The sequence below is a fragment of the Hyla sarda genome, unplaced genomic scaffold (genome assembly GCF_029499605.1).
Source record: "Hyla sarda isolate aHylSar1 unplaced genomic scaffold, aHylSar1.hap1 scaffold_2025, whole genome shotgun sequence".
Lineage (NCBI taxonomy): Eukaryota > Metazoa > Chordata > Amphibia > Anura > Hylidae > Hyla > Hyla sarda.
Window position 1 is genome coordinate 1 of NW_026608687.1, and position 21,608 is coordinate 21,608.

A 21,608-nucleotide genomic window follows, 5' to 3' on the forward strand; every position below is an offset into this window, starting at 1 on the left:
AGGGTCTGTACAGGATATAGTCATGATGGAGGAGTGGAGTATATACAAGGGTCTGTACAGGATATAGTCATGATGGAGGAGTGGGAGTATATACAAGGGTCTGTACAGGATATAGACATGATGGAGGAGTGGGAGTATATATACAAGGATCTGTACAGGACATAGTCATGATGGAGGAGTGGAGTATATACAAGGGTCTGTACAGGATATAGACATGATGGAGGAGTGGGAGTATATACAAGGGTCTGTACAGGATATAGTCATGATGGAGGAGTGGGAGTATATATACAAGGATCTGTACAGGATATAGTCATGATGGAGGAGTGGGAGTATATATACAAGGATCTGTACAGGATATAGACATGATGGAGGAGTGGGAGTATATACAAGGGTCTGTACAGGATATAGACATGATGGAGGAGTGGGAGTATATACAAGGATCTGTACAGGATATAGACATGATGGAGGAGTGGGAGTATATACAAGGATCTGTACAGGATATAGACATGATGGAGGAGTGGGAGTATATATACAAGGGTCTGTACAGGATATAGTCATGATGGAGGAGTGGGAGTATATACAAGGGTCTGTACAGGATATAGACATGATGGAGGAGTGGGAGTATATACAAGGGTCTGTACAGGATATAGACATGATGGAGGAGTGGGAGTATATATACAAGGATCTGTACAGGATATAGACATGATGGAGGAGTGGGAGTATATACAAGGGTCTGTACAGGATATAGTCATGATGGAGGAGTGGGAGTATATACAAGGGTCTGTACAGGATATAGTCATGATGGAGGAGTGGGAGTATATATACAAGGATCTGTACAGGATATAGACATGATGGAGGAGTGGGAGTATATATACAGGGTCTGTACAGGATATAGACATGATGGAGGAGTGGGAGTATATATACAAGGGTCTGTACAGGATATAGTCATGATGGAGGAGTGGGAGTATATACAAGGGTCTGTACAGGATATAGACATGATGGAGGAGTGGGAGTATATATACAAGGATCTGTACAGGATATAGACATGATGGAGGAGTGGGAGTATATACAAGGGTCTGTACAGGATATAGACATGATGGAGGAGTGGGAGTATATACAAGGGTCTGTACAGGATATAGACATGATGGAGGAGTGGGAGTATATATACAAGGATCTGTACAGGATATAGACATGATGGAGGAGTGGGAGTATATACAAGGGTCTGTACAGGATATAGTCATGATGGAGGAGTGGGAGTATATACAAGGGTCTGTACAGGATATAGTCATGATGGAGGAGTGGGAGTATATACAAGGGTCTGTACAGGATATAGACATGATGGAGGAGTGGGAGTATATATACAAGGATCTGTACAGGACATAGTCATGATGGAGGAGTGGGAGTATATACAAGGGTCTGTACAGGATATAGACATGATGGAGGAGTGGGAGTATATACAAGGGTCTGTACAGGATATAGTCATGATGGAGGAGTGGGAGTATATATACAAGGATCTGTACAGGATATAGTCATGATGGAGGAGTGGGAGTATATATACAAGGATCTGTACAGGATATAGACATGATGGAGGAGTGGGAGTATATACAAGGGTCTGTACAGGATATAGACATGATGGAGGAGTGGGAGTATATACAAGGATCTGTACAGGATATAGACATGATGGAGGAGTGGGAGTATATACAAGGATCTGTACAGGATATAGACATGATGGAGGAGTGGGAGTATATATACAAGGGTCTGTACAGGATATAGTCATGATGGAGGAGTGGGAGTATATACAAGGGTCTGTACAGGATATAGACATGATGGAGGAGTGGGAGTATATACAAGGGTCTGTACAGGATATAGACATGATGGAGGAGTGGGAGTATATATACAAGGATCTGTACAGGATATAGACATGATGGAGGAGTGGGAGTATATACAAGGGTCTGTACAGGATATAGTCATGATGGAGGAGTGGGAGTATATACAAGGGTCTGTACAGGATATAGTCATGATGGAGGAGTGGGAGTATATATACAAGGATCTGTACAGGATATAGACATGATGGAGGAGTGGGAGTATATATACAGGGGTCTGTACAGGATATAGACATGATGGAGGAGTGGGAGTATATATACAAGGGTCTGTACAGGATATAGTCATGATGGAGGAGTGGGAGTATATACAAGGGTCTGTACAGGATATAGACATGATGGAGGAGTGGGAGTATATACAAGGGTCTGTACAGGATATAGTCATGATGGAGGAGTGGGAGTATATATACAAGGATCTGTACAGGATATAGACATGATGGAGGAGTGGGAGTATATATACAGGGGTCTGTACAGGATATAGTCATGATGGAGGAGTGGGAGTATATATACAAGGATCTGTACAGGATATAGACATGATGGAGGAGTGGGAGTATATACAAGGATCTGTACAGGGTATAGTCATGATGGAGGAGTGGGAGTATATATACAGGGGTCTGTACAGGATATAGACATGATGGAGGAGTGGGAGTATATATACAAGGATCTGTACAGGATATAGACATGATGGAGGAGTGGGAGTATATATACAAGGATCTGTACAGGATATAGACATGATGGAGGAGTGGGAGTATATACAAGGGTCTGTACAGGATATAGACATGATGGAGGAGTGGGAGTATATATACAAGGATCTGTACAGGATATAGTCATGATGGAGGAGTGGGAGTATATATACAAGGATCTGTACAGGATATAGACATGATGGAGGAGTGGGAGTATATATACTAGGATCTGTACAGGATATAGACATGATGGAGGAGTGGGAGTATATATACAAGGATCTGTACAGGATATAGACATGATGGAGGAGTGGGAGTATATACAAGGATCTGTACAGGGTATAGTCATGATGGAGGAGTGGGAGTATATATACAAGGATCTGTACAGGATATAGACATGATGGAGGAGTGGGAGTATATATACAAGGATCTGTACAGGATATAGACATGATGGAGGAGTGGGAGTATATATACAAGGGTCTGTACAGGATATAGACATGATGGAGGAGTGGGAGTATATACAAGGATCTGTACAGGGTATAGTCATGATGGAGGAGTGGGAGTATATATACAAGGATCTGTACAGGATATAGACATGATGGAGGAGTGGGAGTATATATACAAGGATCTGTACAGGATATAGACATGATGGAGGAGTGGGAGTATATATACAAGGATCTGTACAGGATATAGTCATGATGGAGGAGTGGGAGTATATACAAGGATCTGTACAGGATATAGTCATGATGGAGGAGTGGGAGTATATATACAAGGATCTGTACAGGATATAGTCATGATGGAGGAGTGGGAGTATATATACAAGGGTCTGTACAGGATATAGACATGATGGAGGAGTGGGAGTATATATACAAGGATCTGTATAGGATATAGACATGATGGAGGAGTGGGAGTATATATACAAGGGTCTGTACAGGATATAGTCATGATGGAGGAGTGGGAGTATATACAAGGGTCTGTACAGGATATAGACATGATGGAGGAGTGGGAGTATATACAAGGATCTGTACAGGATATAGACATGATGGAGGAGTGGGAGTATATATACAAGGGTCTGTACAGGATATAGTCATGATGGAGGAGTGGGAGTATATATACAAGGGTCTGTACAGGATATAGTCATGATGGAGGAGTGGGAGTATATATACAAGGGTCTGTACAGGATATAGACATGATGGAGGAGTGGGAGTATATATACAAGGGTCTGTACAGGATATAGACATGATGGAGGAGTGGGAGTATATATACAAGGATCTGTACAGGATATAGTCATGATGGAGGAGTGGGAGTATATACAAGGGTCTGTACAGGATATAGTCATGATGGAGGAGTGGGAGTATATACAAGGGTCTGTATAGGATATAGACATGATGGAGGAGTGGGAGTATATACAAGGGTCTGTACAGGATATAGACATGATGGAGGAGTGGGAGTATATATACAAGGATCTGTACAGGATATAGACATGATGGAGGAGTGGGAGTATATACAAGGGTCTGTACAGGATATAGACATGATGGAGGAGTGGGAGTATATACAAGGATCTGTACAGGATATAGTCATGATGGAGGAGTGGGAGTATATACAAGGATCTGTACAGGATATAGTCATGATGGAGGAGTGGGAGTATATACAAGGGTCTGTACAGGATATAGTCATGATGGAGGAGTGGGAGTATATACAGGGGTCTGTACAGGATATAGACATGATGGAGGAGTGGGAGTATATACAAGGGTCTGTACAGGATATAGTCATGATGGAGGAGTGGGAGTATATACAGATGTCCGTGTAGATGGGGGGTCAGGAGTTTATTCTATATATAATGTTTATATACCATCTGTAGACCCAGGTTATAGTGATATTCAGGGGTCCCCTTCTGCTGCAGTGTAATGATTAGGCCTGTGGGTGGCGCCGGTGTACATTGTTATCAGTGGGCGTCATCCCTGCGATCACATGGTCAGTGGTGAATAAATCAGGACCCCCGAGGGTCTTCTCTGTCCTCCTGGGGAAAAGCTAAAGCAAATTTGTCAATAAAAAAAACCCTCCAGACGTTTGTGTCTTCAGACCCGACCAATCACAAGTAGGAGCCGTTATTAGTACTTCCTGGTCACATGACACTGAGCCCACACGTCTCCTGTCTCATTCTTATGATTGGTCGGGATCTAAACGCTCAGACCTTGACTCTTCAAACTATAAAGAATTGTAAGAATGGTTCAAAGTCGCACCACAATATCGCTGGTCGCGCACTCGCTGGGCCTAGAGCGTCGCGCACTCGCTGGGCCTAGAGCGTCGCGCACTCGCTGGGCCTAGAGCGTCGCGCACTCGCTGGGCCTAGAGCGTCGCGCACTCGCTGGGCCTAGAGCGTCGCGCACTCGCTGGGCCTAGAGCGTCGCGCACTCGCTGGGCCTAGAGCGCCACGCACTCGCAGCGTCTACACTGTTCAGCTCCAGGCACTCTTATGACCTCATCGCCACTCTACAAGGATATTGTGGTGCAGAGCAAGATGGCAATGGAGGCTGGAATGGAGGTCTATCCTCTTCAGTGATGGAGGCTGGAGCGGAGGTCTATCCTCTTCAGTGATGGCGGGTGGAGTGAAGGTCTATCCTCTTCAGTGATGGAGGCTGGAGTGGAGGTCTATCCTCTTCAGTGGTGGAGGCTGGAGCGGAGGTCTATCCTCTTCAGTGGTGGAGGCTGGAGCGGAGGTCTATCCTCTTCAGTGGTGGAGGCTGGAGCGGAGGTCTATCCTCTTCAGTGGTGGAGGCTGGAGTGGAGGTCTATCCTCTTCAGTGGTGGAGGCTGGAGCGGAGGTCTATCCTCTTCAGTGGTGGAGGCTGGAGTGGAGGTCTATCCTCTTCAGTGGTGGAGGCTGGAGCGGAGGTCTATCCTCTTCAGTGATGGAGGCTGGAGCGGAGGTCTATCCTCTTCAGTGATGGAGGGGGGAGCGGAGGTCTATCCTCTTCAGTGATGGAGGGGGGAGCGGAGGTCTATCCTCTTCAGTGATGGAGGGGGGGAGCGGAGGTCTATCCTCTTCAGTGATGGAGGCTGGAGCGGAGGTCTATCCTCTTCAGTGATGGAGGCTGGAGCGGAGGTCTATCCTCTTCAGTGATGGAGGATGGAGCGGAGGTCTATCCTCTTCAGTGATGGAGAATGGAGCGGAGGTCTATCCTCTTCAGTGATGGCAGGTGGAGCGGAGGTCTATCCTCTTCAGTGATGGAGGCTGGAGCGGAGGTCTATCCTCTTCAGTGATGGAGGCTGGAGCGGAGGTCTATCCTCTTCAGTGATGGCGGGTGGAGCGGAGGTCTATCCTCTTCAGTGATGGCGGGTGGAGTGGAGGTCTATCCTCTTCAGTGATGGCGGCTGGAGCGGAGGTCTATCCTCTTCAGTGATGGCGGGTGGAGTGGAGGTCTATCCTCTCCAGTGATGGCGGGTGGAGCGGAGGTCTATCCTCTTCAGTGATGGAGGATGGAGCGGAGGTCTATCCTCTTCAGTGATGGAGGCTGGAGCGGAGGTCTATCCTCTTCAGTGATGGCGGGTGGAGCGGAGGTCTATCCTCTTCAGTGATGGAGGATGGAGCGGAGGTCTATCCTCTTCAGTGATGGAGGATGGAGCGGAGGTTTATCCTGTTCAGTGATGGCGGGTGGAGCGGAGGTCTATCCTCTTCAGTGATGGCGGGTGGAGCGGAGGTCTATCCTCTTCAGTGATGGAGGATGGAGCGGAGGTCTATCCTCTTCAGTGATGGCGGGTGGAGCGGAGGTCTATCCTCTTCAGTGATGGAGGGTGGAGCGGAGGTCTATCCTCTTCAGTGATGGCGGGTGGAGCGGAGGTCTATCCTCTTCAGTGATGGCGGGTGGAGCGGAGGTCTATCCTCTTCAGTGATGGCGGGTGGAGCGGAGGTCTATCCTCTTCAGTGATGGCGGGTGGAGCGGAGGTCTATCCTCTTCAGTGATGGCGGGTGGAGCGGAGGTCTATCCTCTTCAGTGATGGCGGGTGGAGCGGAGGTCTATCCTCTTCAGTGATGGCGGGTGGAGCGGAGGTCTATCCTCTTCAGTGATGGCGGGTGGAGCGGAGGTCTATCCTCTTCAGTGATGGCGGTTGGAGCGGAGGTCTATCCTCTTCAGTGATGGAGGATGGAGCGGAGGTCTATCCTCTTCAGTGATGGAGGATGGAGCGGAGGTCTATCCTCTTCAGTGATGGAGGATGGAGCGGAGGTCTATCCTCTTCAGTGATGGTGGGTGGAGCGGAGGTCTATCCTCTTCAGTGATGGCGGTTGGAGCGGAGGTCTATCCTCTTCAGTGATGGCGGCTGGAGCGGAGGTCTATCCTCTTCAGTGATGGAGGCTGGAGCGGAGGTCTATCCTCTTCAGTGATGGTGGGTGGAGCGGAGGTCTATCCTCTTCAGTGATGGCGGGTGGAGCGGAGGTCTATCCTCTTCAGTGATGGCGGGTGGAGCGGAGGTCTATCCTCTTCAGTGATGGCGGGTGGAGCGGAGGTCTATCCTCTTCAGTGATGGCGGGTGGAGCGGAGGTCTATCCTCTTCAGTGATGGCGGGTGGAGTGGAGGTCTATCCTCTTCAGTGATGGCGGGTGGAGCGGAGGTCTATCCTCTTCAGTGATGGTGGGTGGAGTGGAGGTCTATCCTCTTCAGTGATGGCGGGTGGAGCGGAGGTCTATCCTCTTCAGTGATGGAGGCTGGAGCGGAGGTCTATCCTCTTCAGTGATGGCGGGTGGAGTGGAGGTCTATCCTCTTCAGTGATGGCGGGTGGAGTGAAGGTCTATCCTCTTCAGTGATGGCGGGTGGAGCGGAGGTCTATCCTCTTCAGTGATGGAGGGTGGAGCGGAGGTCTATCCTCTTCAGTGATGGCGGGTGGAGCGGAGGTCTATCCTCTTCAGTGATGGAGGCTGGAGCGGAGGTCTATCCTCTTCAGTGATGGAGGCTGGAGCGGAGGTCTATCCTCTTCAGTGATGGAGGCTGGAGCGGAGGTCTATCCTCTTCAGTGATGGCGGGTGGAGCGGAGGTCTATCCTCTTCAGTGATGGCGGGTGGAGCGGAGGTCTATCCTCTTCAGTGATGGCGGGTGGAGTGGAGGTCTATCCTCTTCAGTGATGGAGGCTGGAGCGGAGGTCTATCCTCTTCAGTGATGGTGGGTGGAGTGGAGGTCTATCCTCTTCAGTGATGGCGGGTGGAGCGGAGGTCTATCCTCTTCAGTGATGGAGGCTGGAGCGGAGGTCTATCCTCTTCAGTGATGGCGGGTGGAGTGGAGGTCTATCCTCTTCAGTGATGGCGGGTGGAGTGAAGGTCTATCCTCTTCAGTGATGGCGGGTGGAGCGGAGGTCTATCCTCTTCAGTGATGGAGGGTGGAGCGGAGGTCTATCCTCTTCAGTGATGGCGGGTGGAGCGGAGGTCTATCCTCTTCAGTGATGGAGGCTGGAGCGGAGGTCTATCCTCTTCAGTGATGGAGGCTGGAGCGGAGGTCTATCCTCTTCAGTGATGGAGGCTGGAGCGGAGGTCTATCCTCTTCAGTGATGGCGGGTGGAGCGGAGGTCTATCCTCTTCAGTGATGGCGGGTGGAGCGGAGGTCTATCCTCTTCAGTGATGGCGGGTGGAGTGGAGGTCTATCCTCTTCAGTGATGGAGGGGGGGAGCGGAGGTCTATCCTCTTCAGTGATGGCGGGTGGAGTGGAGGTCTATCCTCTTCAGTGATGGCGGGTGGAGCGGAGGTCTATTCTCTTCAGTGATGGCGGGTGGAGTGAAGGTCTATCCTCTTCAGTGATGGCGGGTGGAGCGGAGGTCTATCCTCTTCAGTGATGGAGGGTGGAGCGGAGGTCTATCCTCTTCAGTGATGGCGGGTGGAGCGGAGGTCTATCCTCTTCAGTGATGGCGGGTGGAGTGGAGGTCTATCCTCTTCAGTGATGGCGGGTGGAGTGAAGGTCTATCCTCTTCAGTGATGGCGGGTGGAGCGGAGGTCTATCCTCTTCAGTGATGGAGGGTGGAGCGGAGGTCTATCCTCTTCAGTGATGGCTGGTGGAGCGGAGGTCTATCCTCTTCAGTGATGGCGGGTGGAGTGGAGGTCTATCCTCTTCAGTGATGGCGGTTGGAGTGGAGGTCTATCCTCTTCAGTGATGGCGGTTGGAGCGGAGGTCTATCCTCTTCAGTGATGGCTGGTGGAGCGGAGGTCTATCCTCTTCAGTGATGGAGGCTGGAGCGGAGGTCTATCCTCTTCAGTGATGGCGGGTGGAGCGGAGGTCTATCCTCTTCAGTGATGGCGGGTGGAGTGGAGGTCTATCCTCTTCAGTGATGGAGGGGGGGAGCGGAGGTCTATCCTCTTCAGTGATGGAGGGGGGGAGCGGAGGTCTATCCTCTTCAGTGATGGCGGGTGGAGCGGAGGTCTATCCTCTTCAGTGATGGCGGGTGGAGTGGAGGTCTATCCTCTTCAGTGATGGCGGGTGGAGTGGAGGTCTATCCTCTTCAGTGATGGAGGGGGGGAGCGGAGGTCTATCCTCTTCAGTGATGGCGGGTGGAGTGGAGGTCTATCCTCTTTAACAATAAGTCTCGCTTTTGTCTTGGACCTTGTGAAGTGCATTCAGCTTGGCAGAACAACCATTGATGATGTATATCTGCACATGGGTCCAGATTTATCAAACTGTGTGAGAGAAAAAGTGGAGAGATTTTTCCACAACAACCAATCACAGCTCTGCTAACGAGCTCTGGTAAAGTGAAAGCTGAGCTGTGATTGGTTGTTGTTGGAAAATCACTCCACTTTTTCTCTCACACAGTTTGATAAATCTGGGCCGGGTGTCTAAAGTCCTTAATGAATAAATGAAGGTGATTTGAATATTTAAAGTGTTATTATTTTGCATATAATTTACATATTTCCCCCGTTTCCTCCACAATGTTACAATTTGTGTGGAGTAGATGTTCTCCGTTCTGTATGGATAAGTATTTGCGCCCCTTACACCATGTGATTGTTTGTTTCCGTAGGATTGTGAGTATCTGGAAGACAATGGGCGGGAGCAGCCAATCCCATCACCAGGTAAGAGACCAATCACCGCTGTTCACACTGCGCTTATGTGTTCATCACGTGCGCCGAGAAGATCCCGAGGAAATCCGTATAATAAGAATAGTGCAAAATATTCTGTCCAGAATGTCACCCATAGTGCTGAGCCTCTAGTTTACCTCCTCCTTATCATCACAGACAGGATTACACTGACAGGTAACACCTATATATAGATAATACAGGATCCACCATTCACTATAGACTGACCCCTCCTGTTCTGTAGAGATCACTTCTCAGCAGTCTCCTCCTTATCATCACAGACAGGATTACACTGACAGGTAACACCTATATATAGATAATACAGGATCCACCATTCACTATAGACTGACCCCTCCTGTTCTGTAGAGATCACTTCTAAGCAGTCTCCTCCCTATCATCACAGACAGGATTACACTGACAGGTAACACCTATATATAGATAACACAGGATCCACCATTCACTATAGACTGACCCCTCCTGTTCTGTAGAGATCACTTCTCAGCAGTCTCCTCCTCCTTATCATCACAGACAGGATTACACTGACAGGTAACACCTATATATAGATAATACAGGATCCACCATTCACTATAGACTGACCCCTCCTGTTCTGTAGAGATCACTTCTCAGCAGTCTCCTCCTTATCATCACAGACAGGATTAAACTGACAGGTAACACCTATATATAGATAATACAGGATCCACCATTCACTATAGACTGACCCCTCCTGTTCTGTAGAGATCACTTCTCAGCAGTCTCCTCCTCATCATCATCACAGACAGGATTACACTGACAGGTAACACCTATATATAGATAATACAGGATCCACCATTCACTATAGACTGACCCCTCCTGTTCTGTAGAGATCACTTCTCAGCAGTCTCCTCCTTATCATCACAGACAGGATTACACTGACAGGTAACACCTATATATAGATAACACAGGATCCACCATTCACTATAGACTGACCCCTCCTGTTCTGTAGAGATCACTTCTCAGCAGTCTCCTCATCATCATCACAGACAGGATTACACTGAAAGGTAACACCTATATATAGATAATACAGGATCCACCATTCACTATAGACTGACCCCTCCTGTTCTGTAGAGATCACTTCTCAGCAGTCTCCTCCTCCTCATCATCACAGACAGGATTACACTGACCGGTAACACCTATATATAGATAATACAGGATCCACCATTCACTATAGACTGACCCCTCCTGTTCTGTAGAGATCACTTCTCAGCAGTCTCCTCCTTATCATCACAGACAGGATTACACTGACAGGTAACACCTATATATAGATAATACAGGATCCACCATTCACTATAGACTGACCCCTCCTGTTCTGTACAGATCACTTCTCAGCAGTCTCCTCCTTATCATCACAGACCGGATTACACTGACAGGTAACACATATATATAGATAACACAGGATCCACCATTCACTATAGACTGACCCCTCCTGTTCTGTAGAGATCACTTCTCAGCAGTCTCCTCCTCCTCATCACAGACAGGATTACACTGACAGGTAACACTTATATATAGATAACACAGGATCCTCCACCATTCACTATAGACTGACCCCTCCTGTTCTGTAGAGATCACTTCTCAGCAGTCTCCTCCTTATCATCACAGACAGGATTACACTGACAGGTAACACCTATATATAGATAATACAGGATCCACCATTCACTATAGACTGACCCCTCCTGTTCTGTAGAGATCACTTCTCAGCAGTCTCCTCCTCCTTATCATCGCAGACAGGATTACACTGACAGGTAACACCTATATATAGATAACACAGGATCCACCATTCACTATAGACTGACCCCTCCTGTTCTGTAGAGATCACTTCTCAGCAGTCTCCTCATCATTACAGACAGGATTACACTGACAGGTAACGCCTATATATAGATAATACAGGATCCACCATTCACTATAGACTGACCCCTCCTGTTCTGTAGAGATCACTTCTCAGCAGTCTCCTCCTCATCATCACAGACAGGATTACACTGACAGGTAACACCTATATATAGATAATACAGGATCCATCATTCACTATAGACTGACCCCTCCTGTTCTGTAGAGATCACTTCTCAGCAGTCTCCTCCTTATCACAGACAGGATTACACTGACAGGTAACACCTATATATAGATAATACAGGATCCATCATTCACTATAGACTGACCCCTCCTGTTCTGTAGAGATCACTTCTCAGCAGTCTCCTCCTTATCATCACAGACAGGATTACACTGACAGGTAACACCTATATATAGATAATACAGGATCCACCATTCACTATAGACTGACCCCTCCTGTTCTGTAGAGATCACTTCTCAGCAGTCTCCTCCTCATCCTCACAGACAGGATTACACTGACAGGTAACACCTATAATATAGATAACACAGGATCCACCATTCACTATAGACTGACCCCTCCTGTTCTGTAGAGATCACTTCTCAGCAGTCTCCTCATCATCTCAGACAGGATTACACTGACAGGTAACACCTATATATAGATAACACAGGATCCACCATTCACTATAGACTGACCCCTCCTGTTCTGTAGAGATCACTTCTCAGCAGTCTCCTCCTCATCACAGACAGGATTACACAGACAGGTAGCACCTATATATAGATAATACAGGATCCACCATTCACTATAGACTGACCCCTCCTGTTCTGTAGAGATCACTTCTCAGCAGTCTCCTCATCATCACAGACAGGATTACACTGACGGGTAGCACCTATATATAGATAATACAGGATCCACCATTCACTATAGACTGACCCCTCCTGTTCTGTAGAGATCACTTCTCAGCAGTCTCCTAATCATCACAGACAGGATAACACTGACAGGTAAAACCTATATATAGATAACACAGGATCCACCATTCACTATAGACTGACCCCTCCTGTTCTGTAGAGATCACTTCTCAGCAGTCTCCTCATCATCATCATCACAGACAGGATTACACTGACAGGTAACACCTATATATAGATAACACAGGATCCACCATTCACTATAGACTGACCCCTCCTGTTCTGTAGAGATCACTTCTCAGCAGTCTCCTCCTCATCATCACAGACAGGATTACATTGACAGGTAACACCTATATATAGATAACACAGGATCCACCATTCACTATAGACTGACCCCTCCTGTTCTGTAGAGATCACTTCTCAGCAGTCTCCTCATCATCATCATCACAGACAGGATTACACTGACAGGTAACACCTATATATAGATAACACAGGATCCACCATTCACTATAGACTGACCCCTCCTGTTCTGTAGAGATCACTTCTCAGCAGTCTCCTCCTTATCATCACTGACAGGATTACACTGACAGGTAACACCTATATATAGATAATACAGGATCCACCATTCACTATAGACTGACCCCTCCTGTTCTGTAGAGATCACTTCTCAGCAGTCTCCTCCTCCTCATCACAGACAGGATTACACTGACAGGTAACACCTATAATATAGATAACACAGGATCCACCATTCACTATAGACTGACCCCTCCTGTTCTGTAGAGATCACTTCTCATCAGTCTCCTCATCATCACAGACAGGATTACACTGACAGGTAACACCTATATATAGATAATACAGGATCCACCATTCACTATAGACTGACTCCTCCTGTTCTGTAGAGATCACTTCTCAGCAGTCTCCTCCTCCTCCTCATCACAGACAGGATTACACTGACAGGTAACACCTATATATAGATAATACAGGATCCACCATTCACTATAGACTGACCCCTCCTGTTCTGTAGAGATCACTTCTCAGCAGTCTCCTCCTTATCATCACAGACAGGATTACACTGACAGGTAACACCTATATATAGATAACACAGGATCCACCATTCACTATAGACTGACCCCTCCTGTTCTGTAGAGATCACTTCTCAGCAGTCTCCTCCTTATCATCACAGACAGGATTACACTGACAGGTAACACCTATATATAGATAATACAGGATCCACCATTCACTATAGACTGACCCCTCCTGTTCTGTAGAGATCACTTCTCAGCAGTCTCCTCCTCCTCATCACAGACAGGATTACACTGACAGGTAACACCTATATATATATATAGATAACACAGGATCCACCATTCACTATAGACTGACCCCTCCTGTTCTGTAGAGATCACTTCTCAGCAGTCTCCTCATCATCATCATCACAGACAGGATTACACTGACAGGTAACACCTATATATAGATAACACAGGATCCTCCACCATTCACTATAGACTGACCCCTCCTGTTCTGTAGAGATCACTTCTCAGCAGTCTCCTCCTCCTTATCATCACAGACAGGATTACACTGACAGGTAACACCTATATATAGATAACACAGGATCCACCATTCACTATAGACTGACCCCTCCTGTTCTGTAGAGATCACTTCTCAGCAGTCTCCTCCTCCTCATCACAGACAGGATTACACTGACAGGTAACACTTATATATAGATAACACAGGATCCACCATTCACTATAGACTGACCCCTCCTGTTCTGTAGAGATCACTTCTCAGCAGTCTCCTCATCATCATCATCACAGACAGGATTACACTGACAGGTAACACCTATATATAGATAACACAGGATCCACCATTCACTATAGACTGACCCCTCCTGTTCTGTAGAGATCACTTCTCAGCAGTCTTCTCCTCATCATCACAGACAGGATAACACTGACAGGTAACACCTATATATAGATAACACAGGATCCACCATTCACTATAGACTGACCCCTCCTGTTCTGTAGAGATCACTTCTCAGCAGTCTTCTCCTCATCATCACAGACAGGATTACACTGACAGGTAACACCTATATATAGATAATACAGGATCCACCCTTCACTATAGACTGACCCCTCCTGTTCTGTAGAGATCACTTCTCAGCAGTCTCCTCCTTATCATCACTGACAGGATTACACTGACAGGTAACACCTATATATAGATAATACAGGATCCACCATTCACTATAGACTGACCCCTCCTGTTCTGTAGAGATCACTTCTTAGCAGTCTCCTCCTCCTTATCATCACAGACAGGATTATACTGACAGGTAACACCTATATATAGATAACACAGGATCCACCATTCACTATAGACTGACCCCTCCTGTTCTGTAGAGATCACTTCTCAGCAGTCTCCTCATCATCATCACAGACAGGATTACACTGACAGGTAACACCTATATATAGATAATACAGGATCCACCATTCACTATAGACTGACCCCTCCTGTTCTGTAGAGATCACTTCTCAGCAGTCTCCTCCTCACAATCTTGTTACCGGTTTCTTTGGAGATTGGAGAAGTTTTGTAGGTTTTTTTTTTTTATTTTTTTTTTTTATGTTGTTAAAATCGTTTCAGTGCTGGAGACCATAATCTGTGATGGGGGAGGGGAGACCATTATCTGTGATGGGGAGGAGACCATTATCTGTGATGGGGGAGGAGAGACCATTATCTGTGATGGGGGAGGAGAGACCATTATCTGTGATGGGGGAGGAGAGACCATTATCTGTGATGGGGAGGAGAGACCATTATCTGTGGTGGGGGAGGAGACCGTTATCTGTGATGGGGAGGGGAGACCATTATCTGTGATGGGGGAGGAGAGACCATTATCTGTGATGGGGGAGGAGAGACCATTATCTGTGATGGGGGAGGAGAGACCATTATCTGTGATGGGGAGGAGACCATTATCTGTGATGGGGAGGAGAGACCATTATCTGTGATGGGAAGGAGAGACCATTATCTGTGATGGGGAGGGGAGACCATTATCTGTGATGGGGAGGGGAGACCATTATCTGTGATGGGGAGGGGAGACCATTATCTGTGATGGGGGAGGAGAGACCATTATCTGTGATGGGGAGGGGAGACCGTTATCTGTGATGGGGGAGGAGAGACCATTATCTGTGATGGGGAGGGGAGACCATTATCTGTGATGGGGAGGGGAGACCATTATCTGTGATGGGGGAGGAGAGACCATTATCTGTGATGGGGGAGGAGAGACCATTATCTGTGGTGGGGGAGGAGAGACCATTATCTGTGGTGGGGGAGGAGAGACCATTATCTGTGGTGGGGGAGGAGAGACAGTTATCTGTGATGGGGAGGGGAGACCATTATCTGTGATGGGGGAGGAGAGACCATTATCCGTGATGGGGGAGGAGAGACCATTATCTGTGATGGGGAGGGGAGACCATTATCTGTGATGGGGAGGGGAGACCATTATCTGTGATGGGGAGGGGAGACAATTATCTGTGATGGGGGAGGAGAGACCATTATCTGTGGTGGGGGAGGAGACAGTTATCTGTGATGGGGAGGGGAGACAGTTATCTGTGATGGGGGAGGAGAGACCATTATCTGTGATGGGGGAGGAGAGACCATTATCTGTGATGGGGGAGGAGAGACCATTATCTGTGATGGGGGAGGAGAGACCATTATCTGTGATGGGGGAGGAGACAGTTATCTGTGATGGGGAGGGGAGACCATTATCTGTGATGGGGGAGGAGAGACCATTATCTGTGATGGGGGAGGAGAGACCATTATCTGTGATGGGGGAGGGGAGACCATTATCTGTGATGGGGGAGGAGAGACCATTATCTGTGATGGGGGAGGGGAGACCATTATCTGTGATGGGGAGGAGAGACCATTATCTGTGATGGGGGAGGAGAGACCATTATCTGTGGTGTGGGAGGAGAGACCATTATCTGTGATGGGGGAGGAGAGACCATTATCTGTGATGGGGGAGGAGAGACCATTATCTGTGATGGGGGAGGAGAGACCATTATCTGTGGTGTGGGAGGAGAGACCATTATCTGTGATGGGGGAGGAGAGACCATTATCTGTGATGGGGGAGGGGAGACCATTATCTGTGATGGGGGAGGAGAGACCATTATCTGTGATGGGGGAGGGGAGACCATTATCTGTGGTGGGGGAGGGGAGACCATTATCTGTGGTGTGGGAGGAGAGACCATTATCTGTGATGGGTAGGGTGATTACGTGTCCCAGATTGCCCGGGACATTCCCGCATTTGGAGAGTCGGTCCCGGTCACCCTCATTTCGGGACAATGCAGTGTCACGGAATCAGGCCCGGACTGGCCATTGGGCACAGCCGTCCCCCTGAATGTTCATTAGCCCGGCCGATGTCACAGTGCCCGAAGGCAAGCTTCTCACCCCGCCTGTGCCACTTGGTCCTCATTACCATAATCACAAAACTGAATATAACAGCGCAACGAGGCGATGGATCCGGGCAAGGTTAGCATCATTTTAATCAGCGTCACCCACACTGCCAGACAGTACCACTGGTTAGTGCGGGTGCTTTGCTGACAGTTTTCCTTTAAATGGCAGAAAGGGGGCCCGCTGCCAGCCCCTAACCCCAAGTCTAGCCCCAAACCTCTATTCACTTAGACTGCAGGATGGGCTGCGGGTACTTTAAGGCCAGCACAGGGGCTGCCAGGGGTAGGCACTACTTTCTGGGGGCACTATCTACTGGGTGCATTACTTACCTGGGTAAAGTACCTACTGGGGGTACAACCTACAAGGGGCATTAACTACCTGGGGGGGGGCACTAGCTACTGGAATATTACCTGTCTTGGGGCTTACCTACTACCTACTGGGGGTATTACCTTTCTGCGGGGGTACTACCTACTGGGGGACATTACCTGCTACCTTTTGGGGCATTAACTACAACCTACCTGGGGGGCATCACCTGGTACCTACTGGGGGCATAACCTACCTGGGGGCATTACTTTCTGGTACCATTACCTACAACCTACCTACTGGGGGCATTACCTCCCTGGGAGCAATACGAGGGGCATTCCCTATGTACTGGGGGCACTACCAACCTACTGGGGGCTTCTACCTTATTGGGGAGATTCTCTACCTACCTACTGGGGGCATTACTTAGGGCACAGGTAGGGAACAGGTGGGGAATGTGCTTAAAAAGTGTGGAGCCTAATATGTTTGTTGCCTGGCAGATTCTGCGGTGACAACTCATGGTTGGAAGAAGAATTCATGACGATCTAAGCAAAACAGAGAAGAAAAGATAAGAGAACGACTCCAAGAAGACTCTTTCTGTGAGTCAGTAGATGTAACTGCACTGTAATCACTTATACGGTCTGCAGCGCCTGTATAGAGCCAGGGACACTACTCTATGGGCTTTGTATTGGGGATATTGGTTTATTTTCTGTAGTTTTTATACAGTCAGTATTATTCTTATTTGTATACTGGTATTATTGGTAATATTGGTCTCAGTATACAGGATTTGGTCAGTAACAATATGATGGTAATATGTATGGTAATAATATTTCTCCTTATATACTGGTATTATTGGTAATATTGGTCAGTATACAGGATTTGGTCAGTAACAATATGATGGTAATATGTATGGTGATAATATTTCTCCTTGTATACTGGTATTATTGGTAATATTGGTCAGTATACAGAATTTGGTCAGTAACAATATGATGGTAATATGTATGGTGATAATATTTCTCCTTGTATACTGGTATTATTGGTAATATTGGTCAGTATACAGGATTTGGTCAGTAACAATATGATGGTAATATGTATGGTGATAATATTTCTCCTTGTATACTGGTATTATTGGTAATATTGGTCAGTATACAGGATTTGGTCAGTAACAATATGATGGTAATATGTATGGTGATAATATTTCTCCTTGTATACTGGTATTATTGGTAATATTGGTCAGTATACAGGATTTGGTCAGTAACAATATGATGGTAATATGTATGGTGATAATATTTCTCCTTGTATACTGGTATTATTGGTAATATTGGTCAGTATACAGGATTTGGTCAGTAACAACATGATGGTAATATGTATGGTGATAATATTTCTCCTTATATACTGGTAATATTGGTCTCAGTATACAGGATTTGGTCAGTAACAATATGATGGTAATATGTATGGTGATAATATTTCTCCTTATATACTGGTATTATTGGTAATATTGGTCAGTATACAGGATTTGGTCAGTAACAATATGATGGTAATATGTGTGGTGATAATATTTCTCCTTATATACTGGTATTATTGGTAATATTGGTCAGTATACAGGATTTGGTCAGTAACAATATGATGGTAATATGTGTGGTGATAATATTTCTCCTTATATACTGGTATTATTGGTCAGTATACAGGATTTGGTCAGTAACAATATGATGGTAATATGTGTGGTGATAATATTTCTCCTTATATATTGGTGTTATTATGTAATTGTATGATTTATTTAGAGGTTTATATCATGGGAAATTGTCGAAGTTTGACGAAATGCACTTGTGAAAGTAAGTGTCCCTGAATGGCAGTTATGAAATGTGGTGACCCTAGTGACGGGGGAGGAGAGACCATTATCTGTGATGGGGGAGGAGAGACCATTATCTGTGATGGGGGAGGGGAGACCATTATCCGTGATGGGGGAGGGGAGACCATTATCCGTGATGGGGGAGGAGAGACCATTATCCGTGATGGGGGAGGGGAGACCATTATCCATGATGGGGGAGGAGAGACCATTATCTGTGATGGGGGAGGAGAGACCATTATCCGTGATGGGGGAGGGGAGACCATTATCTGTGATGGGGGAGACCATTATCTGTGATGGGGGAGACCATTATCTGTGATGGGGGGAGACCATTATCTGTGATGGGGGAGACCATTATCTGTGATGGGGGAGACCATTATCTGTGATGGGGGAGACCATTATCTGTGATGGGGGAGACCATTATCTGTGATGGGGGAGGAGAGACCATTATCTATGATGGGGGAGGAGAGACCATTATCCGTGATGGGGGAGGGGAGACCATTATCTGTGATGGGGGAGACCATTATCTGTGATGGGGGAGACCATTATCTGTGATGGGGGAGACCATTATCTGTGATGGGGGAGACCATTATCTGTGATGGGGGAGACCATTATCTGTGATGGGGGAGACCATTATCTGTGATGGGGGAGACCATTATCTGTGATGGGGGAGGAGAGACCATTATCTGTGATGGGGGAGGAGAGACCATTATCTGCGATGGGGGAGGAGAGACCATTATCTGCGATGGGGGAGGAGAGACCATTATCTGCGATGGGGGAGGAGAGACCATTATCTGTGATGGGGGGAGGAGAGACCATTATCTGTGATGGTGGAAGGGGAGACCATTATCTGTTATGGGGGAGGGGAGAACATTATCTGTGATGGGGGAGTGCGGCCCGAGACATTACATCACTAGTCAGGTGATCAGAGGGAACGTGTCTGTGCTTCAATGGGAGGAGCTCATTCTGCAAGAATTGTAGTTTTGCAACAGCTGGAGTCACCCTGGTTAGAAAACACTGGTCAATTGCATTGAAGGGAGCACAATCGTGTTTCAATGGGTGTGTGTGGGGTGGGGGCTGATGTGTAGGAGGAAGAAAAGTGACCTCACACTTACAAACAAGGTATTATGGGACTTATAGTTGTAGAAAGGGAACTCCAACAGGAAATACAGGTTCACAAACAGCTATCCACAGTGTTAGGGTAATCTCACAACATAGCCATTTAGCCCCAAGACAAGCGCAGATCCTTCCTAAGCATGTCCATTACTGTCTGCCAGGTACCTACTAAAATCACCTTATGGTGGAGAACCCCTTTAAGGCCAACAAGATGGAGCCTTGGCCACAACTGAACGGAGACCTATAGAATATCTATCAATATAAAAGAACATATTCCCTACTACATTTAGTCTCTTTTATCATTTTTCCGGGGGGGGATTTTTTTCGGGGCCTCCTGTCCTGGGGGGCGGCCGGGGCCTCCTGTCCTGGGGGGCGGCCGGGGCCTCCTGTCCTGGGGGGCGGCCGGGGCCTCCTGTCCTGGGGGGCGGCCGGGGCCTCCTGTCCTGGGGGGCGGCCGGGGCCTCCTGTCCTGGGGGGCGGCCGGGGCCACCTGTCCTGGGGGGCGGCCGGGGCCTCCTGTCCTGGGGGGCGGCCGGGGCCACCTGTCCTGGGGGGCGGCCGGGGCCACCTGTCCTGGGGGGTGGCCGGGGCCTCCTGTCCTGGGGGGCGGCCGGGGCCTCCTGTCCTGGGGGGCGGCCGGGGCCTCCTGTCCTGGGGGGCGGCCGGGGCCTCCTGTCCTGGGGGGCGGCCGGGGCCTCCTGTCCTGGGGGGCGGCCGGGGCCTCCTGTCCTGGGGGGTGGCCGGGGCCTCCTGTCCTGGGGGGCGGCCGGGGCCTCCTGTCCGCGGGGACGTTGTGATCCTCTGGGGGTAAAGTCCTATAATCAGATTTCATTCCCTTTGTTTCTTGTAGGTGGATCCAGATGTTCACCTGAGAGGAGCCCCCTGTCCCCCCAGGGGCGTTCAGAAGGAAATCATGATGTCCCATTGGATAGTCAGGTAGTCACATGGGGGTCACATGGTCTGAAATGACCTCAACTTGTTGGACTTCTCAGGGAATCTTATTCTATATAATTTGTATCCGTCTCTTCAGAATGAAAATACGATCGACATTAAAATCGAGGTTGTGGAGGAAGAAGAGGAGGAGACGTATCTCAGCGGCGATCGACAAATCAAGGAAGAGGAAATAGATGTCGACATCGGCGCAGGTCAGTGAGAACCGCCAAATCCACCTATGATTATTAGGACGCCATCGCTGCTCTGACAACATTGGGGGAATTTATAAAACGGTTTAGACCTTTCTACATTTGTCGAATGAAATGTTGCAGGCTGGTCTAGCGCGTCTTTTCCTGCGACAATTCAATTAGAGCATTCAGAATATATCACCATGAAGTGTCTGTATCTGTCGCACTTTGGGCAGTGGTCAGTGACTTATGTGCGACTTTTGTGTAAATGTCACAAGTTTGGCGCAACTGCATTTATTCGCTATCTCTGGCTAATTTCTATTGTCATCTAGACTGGCAGCGTGATTTGCTTGTGCGACAAATTCATCAAGTGCCGTCTGCCACTTGATGATGAGTTTGTCGCACGTCAAATTGCCCCAA

General features: G+C 47.8%; 1 long non-coding RNA gene across 1 annotated transcript; it reads left to right on the plus strand.

Moving 5' to 3' along the window:
* Positions 1-9,551: 9,551 nt before the first annotated feature.
* Positions 9,552-21,242, plus strand: LOC130317788 (uncharacterized). The gene is made up of 3 exons (XR_008864810.1): positions 9,552-9,605; positions 20,918-21,003; positions 21,098-21,242. It is a non-coding gene; the product is annotated as an uncharacterized LOC130317788 (long non-coding RNA).
* The last annotated feature ends 366 nt before the right edge of the window (positions 21,243-21,608 follow it).